Source organism: Tetranychus urticae, chromosome 2 (genome assembly GCF_039701765.1).
Source record: "Tetranychus urticae isolate SD_2017Ah chromosome 2, NJAU_TeUrti_SD_1.0, whole genome shotgun sequence".
Lineage (NCBI taxonomy): Eukaryota > Metazoa > Arthropoda > Arachnida > Trombidiformes > Tetranychidae > Tetranychus > Tetranychus urticae.
The window spans coordinates 13,854,708-13,860,891 of NC_142959.1; the positions used below are offsets into that span (position 1 = coordinate 13,854,708).

Genomic DNA, 6,184 nt, shown 5'->3' on the forward strand with positions numbered 1-6,184 from the left:
ATCAATGTAAAGATCAAATTCTGTATTGTTGGGTCATTCGTTGACTCTGAAGTTTGATGTAATTTCGAGAATAAAAGATTCGATTGAGTTGATTTAATTTGTCAAATCATTGAACAAGACTTTATATTTGTTTGATTTCGAAATGAAGTTCAAAATGAGAAAAGAAACTTCAATTTGCTTTACTGCCATGAAAACATCTGTAATTCTGGAAGTAACTTGTCAATTCTGGTTGATTAACGTCAATTTATTTCTTTATTGTTAGAGCAACTGCTTACACAACGAAAGTCACTGTGGCGCAATTGGTTAGCGCGTTTGGCTGTTAACCAAAAGGTTGGTGGTTCAAGCCCACCTAGTGACGAACGACAATAACTTTTGGACTGGCATTGGAAACACTCGTGTTTGCTCAGCCGAAAATGTTCAATCAAAAGATTTTCTTCTTTTACAATGTTTACTGAAAGAGTGAAATCCATATTTGTGCAGCTTTGATGAATCTGGTCATAAAGTGAATAGCGAAGCAAATGTTAAAAGAGTTTCTAATCGAGTTTTGATTTTCCGTGCATTCTGAAGTCATTTTGAATTCACTTTGAGGGAATTATTCTTTTTTATATTGAATGTTATGTTCCTTATTCTTACATTGCTGGCTCAGCAATGCTTTAGACTGAAAAGCATATTGTCTTGCAGATTGGGTTCCAGGTATTACAGCGACAAGATCGAATGATTAGAAGTTTGTTGACATGGAAACTTTTCAAGACTATTTTCGTTCCAAACTTGCGAGTTTTAGAGGAGAACTCTTTTCTGGTTAGTTGAAATTCATCTGTTCTGACGTTTAGATTTTGCTGTCTAACGAAATTAAAAAAATAACAGAAGTTCGTCACTAGGTGGGCTTGAACCACCAACCTTTTGGTTAACAGCCAAACGCGCTAACCAATTGCGCCACAGTGACTTCGTTAGATAAAAAGTATGATGCATAAACACATAAATCTATTCTAATAAAAGCTGTAAACTATTCAAGGTGCAGCATGAAGCACTACAGATTTATTTACTGAGCACAAAATTGCTGAAATTGCTTAAAAGAGTACTAAGTCAATGGGTCTAAAAGTTTGCGAGTTGCTCAATCTAGTTTGGGTTATTAAACTAATTTTTCGCCACTTTCGATCAAACATTTCAAGAAAAAGCTTACGAAGAGGGCGGAATAATGTTAACAGAAGTAAGTTATTGGTTTCTATTAGGAATCAGGTAAAGTTATATTTCTTACCACGTTACTTTGTCGAAAAGATATACACTTTACTTTTATTGCCGATGTCAGCCATTTTTGCTTAGAAACAAATCTGAAGTACCATGTTCTTCACCTTGAATAGTTTACAGATTTTATCAGAAAAGATTTATGTGTTTGTTTATGAATTACATCTTTGGATAGAATCATCGAACTAACGAAGTCACTGTGGCGCAATTGGTTAGCGCGTTTGGCTGTTAACCAAAAGGTTGGTGGTTCAAGCCCACCTAGTGACGATCAATCAGTTATTTTTTCCTACCTGCCGCTCTAATTAATCATCCAACATCAAAAGCAAACTGAATACACATCCATTTATCATTATTTATTCACAAACAAGGTGCGAATCCATTGTCATATATCAAAATACGCACTAATAGAAATTTTTATTTACCTTAAAACTTAAAGTTGTGCTAACAAAATGACTCTGATATGCGGACAAAGTTGTAAAACGAAATTAGTAAATCGCGAATTTAAGCAAACGAAAAAGTGAAGAATGAAGATAAATGAATGAACAAAAGTAAAAAATCAGTCAATTTGATTAAACGCATAAAACTATTATTTTTCATTGTTAAACTGTTCTTTGTCAATTCTTAATGGACAATGTAAAAAGCATTCCATGATGAATTTGGGAGTAGATGTTAGCCCATTGATGAATCTAGACATTAGTAAGCCAAACCATAAACTCAATTAAACATTCAGAAATCAAATTTGAAGCAATAATGGAATAGACGATAAAACTGGCAAATGCAACTCTTTGATTACTCGACTCTGTTCCTTTACATTTTCCTTGATTGCCTTTTTTGCTCAGCCATTTATGCAACTAATGGATTCAACATTACATTTGCAATAACCATGAACAGTAGTCATCAACAATAAACATTGTAATACTTCATTTGTAACACAAATCCATTTGGAAAACTAAAATCAAGCAACTTCTTTTTCTTTTGCCGACAAGATTTGCAAAGATCAAAAGGAACGAGAAAAAAATGAAAGCAAGAAAAAAATATCAATGAAAAGCCATTCCATTGGATCGATTGATGATGCAAGTTGGACATGAAAAGATGAGAAACTGAGCATTTCATTTGGTTAAGATGATTATCAGTTATTGTTGTTCCATTGAATCGACATTTAGAAGCAATTTGCAATTATAATGTAGTCAGGTCATGGAGTAAAAGCTGATCTCATTTGGTCGATGAAAGGAAATTATTAGCTAATAGAGAATGGAAAGAATGAAATTATCCAATGAATTGAATAATTTGGCTGAAAGTGAGAATCGATAATTTGATAGTAAAGATGGAAAGATTCATGGAAATTAAATTATTCATGTGAATCAAGGATAATCAACTTAGAATGTTGAAATTTACTTGTCAACTTTTCCACTCTCAGAGTAATCAGTTTAACCATGAAATAGTGAAACAATTTGTGCAAAAGTTACATTGAAAAGTCGAAGATTGTTGTAGTCAAAGTTAACCAACAATTTTGTTTCTTTTTTTGAACCAATTGAATCTTGTGAAACTTCGTTTGATTCAAACTGTTCATTAAATGGAAAAGGTATTGAAACAATTTCATGGAAAAAGTTTTGTCATTGTAAATGGTTCAACAATTCGAGATGATTAGCGATGAAATGATGACCCAAAAGAAGATGAAGAAATAGACAAAAGTATCAATCTTGAAATGCAATAAACTGACACAAATGGAAAGTCGATTTTATCGTTTTTTAAAGACGAATGTTTTGAATTATTTTAATGGTTTTTGGGGTTAAACTTTTTCTTCACACTCATGTAAGGCGAGAATGATGATCAGTTGCAGACAAGTTGTAATCATGCAAGTTTGTCTGACGATGGAAATTGTAATAAATTGTTTTGCTCTCCTTTTGACGAGGAAACAATGAACTTTCAATGCTCAAACTGGTTAAACAAAAAGATTTACTTTTGTCTTTTCTTCGTCTTTCCACTTTTCCTTTTGCTTATAAATCATTTCTCAATGATTCTATTGCATATCAATGTAACAGTCTTTCAGATGAATAAAAATGAATCCAATGAATGCAAATATCAATTCTTTTTGTTTCCTCACTTATCGTCCAACCTTGAGACAGAATATTTTATCAATTTTCGTTATGATGCAGTCATCCAACCATTAAACTCGAACCTTTCCTTGACATTTGCGAGGAAAACTTGAACCATGGTCAGCATCTTTTCAAGACAATGAGTTACTCGTGTTTTCAGTCTCGATTGAGACGAGCAGAATGAGATGATTAGAGGTTGAAGGGCTGATGGATTGGGATGAGAAGGGAAACACTTTTCGCTTTCATTGAAATTTGTCTTTACTCGATTTGCTCTTCGAGTTTTGCTCTTCATTATCATCATTATAGATTCTTCTATCAAATATACTTCTTGAGTTATTGAAAATTCCATGTTAAACAGATTCCATTCCCTTGGTTACATTTCAACGCCTTTTTCATGTCTTCACTTTATCATCATTTTCTTTCTTCTCAAATCTTAATCTTCCTGACAAGTAGTTTTTTGCCAGGTTTGGTGACATTATTTTCAGCCAAATCATGTAAAGAGACACAAGTTTTTCTTCATCACTTCAAATTCTTTTTCATCGCAAATTTTCTAATTCAACAGTTTGTTCAAACTTTTTTCATAATATAAATTTTGAATTGAATAAAATTCAAAAAATGTTGACACTGAATTAACTTCATGTTTTGATGGGAATAAGATTACATTAAGCATGCTTTGCTATTTGACACGGATTCGCACCTTGTTTGTGAATAAATAATGATAAATGAATGTGTATTCAGTTTGCTTTTGATGTTGGATGATTAATTAGAGCGGCAGGTAGGAAAAAATAACTGATTGATCGTCACTAGGTGGGCTTGAACCACCAACCTTTTGGTTAACAGCCAAACGCGCTAACCAATTGCGCCACAGTGACTTCGTTAGATCAGAGGTGCTATCCAAAGGTGTAATTCATAAACACATAAATCTTTTCTGATAAAATCTGTAAACTATTCAAGGTGAAGAACATGACACTTCAGACTTGTTTCTAAGCATAAATAAGCTGACACCGTCTCAACAGAGTGCTAAGTCAAGGGGTTCTAAAAGTATGTGAGTTGTTAAGTTTCTTGGTGTTAGAAAAACTAACATCGTAGAAACTTTTTGTATAAGCTTTTACAAAGAAAATCTTATGACTAAGTTGGAATAATGTGAATAAAGTAAAGTTATTAGCGTCGATTAGTAACACGAACAAAATAAGAATTGTTCATTAGCACATTAGTTTGTTGAAAAGAGAAACTCTTTGCTTAGTATTATTTATTGCACTTGTCAGCGATTTCGTGCTATCTGTTGTGGCTTGTTCTTCACCTTGAATAGTTTAAAGATTTTATCAGAAAAGATTAATGAGTTTATGAATGACACCTTTGGATAGCACCTTCGCTCTAACGAAGTCACTGTGGCGCAATTGGTTAGCGCGTTTGGCTGTTAACCAAAAGGTTGGTGGTTCAAGCCCACCTAGTGACGAACAATCTGTTATTTTTTTTTCGTTTCGTCTGACATTAAAGTCTCAACGTCAGAACAGATGAATTTCAACTAACAAGGCAAGAGTTTTCCTCGCAAAAACGCAAGTTTGGAACTAGAATGGTTTGAAGAGTTTTGTAGTCAAAAACTTGCAATCGTTTAATCTTGCGACTGTCAATATACCTGAAAGCCAATCTACAAATCAATATGTTTTGCAGGTTAAAACCTGAAGTAGCAATGCGAGAATAAGCAGCAGAACATTTTACATTACAAAGAATTACCATAAAGTGAATGCAAACTGGTAGTTGAAACGAATGATAAATTTTATTTAACCTGATTCCTGTTCAAAACAATAACTTCATTCTATCATAAATTTATTTGCATTACCTTAGTTTCATCACAGGTTTTGCGTGAGAATTTAAACGAAAATTAACTGGAAGATTGGTTTGCTAACTCCAAATAAACTGAGAAACTCGTAAAGTTTTAGAGCCATTGACTTCGTAGTCTTTGAATGAAGATGTCAGCAATTTTGCCTGCAAATCAGCATCATATTTTTGGATAGAATCATCGAACTAACGAAGTCACTGTGGCGCAATTGGTTAGCGCGTTTGGCTGTTAACCAAAAGGTTGGTGGTTCAAGCCCACCCAGTGACGAACCTTCACTTATTTTTTCCTTTCTATAGCTATAATTAATCATTATTTGTTCACAAACAAGGTGCGAATCAATTGTCAATAGCAAAATATACTCTAAATGTAATTTTATTTACCTCAAAACATGAAGTTTTGCAGTATGACAAACATAATGACTCGACTTGGTATGCGAACAAGCGATAAAATGAAATCCGTAAATTGATCAAACGACAACGTGAACAAAATGAAGTTTCATGATGAACACGATAAGGTTTGTTATGAAGCTATTTAATAAAAGTCTTTTGTCTCGACTTCAACCTACTTCCTCTTCTCGCCATTAGATTGATTATAAAAAGTTACTTTGTGAATTGAAACATCCATCCCATCAACAAACCTAAACCTTAGTGAAATGGTCCCAGCAAGTGAACCGATATTCACTGAAACTATTCTCCAAAGCCAAATAATGTTTTAAATAAGAATTTACTTGACTTGAAATGTCCAAATTAAAATTTTGTTAACTTTCAGTCTGCAATGGTTGGCGAGCTGTGACTTTCCATCTAATTGATTGAATTATTGCAAGATAGAGATGAGATGTTCGAGACACAATAAGACAACAACATTGAGTGTAAATCAAAGCTGCGAAGACGAGAAAAGTGCTGATTGAAAACTTTCTCGATACCAAAGTTTCTGGTTTTACCAGCAAATTGTGAATTTAGCCTTTCTTTTTTACTTGTTTCTCATGTTTGGATATAATGAAATATAC

The 6,184-nt window shown here is 33.3% G+C and overlaps 6 non-coding genes across 6 annotated transcripts; 4 read left to right on the forward strand and 2 right to left on the reverse strand.

The window, feature by feature from the left end:
- Positions 1–284: 284 nt before the first annotated feature.
- On the forward strand, positions 285–358 carry TRNAN-GUU (transfer RNA asparagine (anticodon GUU)). Its single transcript has one exon. It is a non-coding gene; the product is annotated as a tRNA-Asn (tRNA).
- A 511-nt stretch (positions 359–869) lies between these two features.
- TRNAN-GUU (transfer RNA asparagine (anticodon GUU)) lies at positions 870–943 on the reverse strand. The gene has a single exon. It is a non-coding gene; the product is annotated as a tRNA-Asn (tRNA).
- Positions 944–1,435: 492 nt separating this feature from the next.
- TRNAN-GUU (transfer RNA asparagine (anticodon GUU)) lies at positions 1,436–1,509 on the forward strand. Its single transcript has one exon. It is a non-coding gene; the product is annotated as a tRNA-Asn (tRNA).
- A 2,627-nt stretch (positions 1,510–4,136) lies between these two features.
- On the reverse strand, positions 4,137–4,210 carry TRNAN-GUU (transfer RNA asparagine (anticodon GUU)). The gene has a single exon. It is a non-coding gene; the product is annotated as a tRNA-Asn (tRNA).
- Positions 4,211–4,720: 510 nt separating this feature from the next.
- TRNAN-GUU (transfer RNA asparagine (anticodon GUU)) lies at positions 4,721–4,794 on the forward strand. Its single transcript has one exon. It is a non-coding gene; the product is annotated as a tRNA-Asn (tRNA).
- Positions 4,795–5,371: 577 nt separating this feature from the next.
- On the forward strand, positions 5,372–5,445 carry TRNAN-GUU (transfer RNA asparagine (anticodon GUU)). Its single transcript has one exon. It is a non-coding gene; the product is annotated as a tRNA-Asn (tRNA).
- The last annotated feature ends 739 nt before the right edge of the window (positions 5,446–6,184 follow it).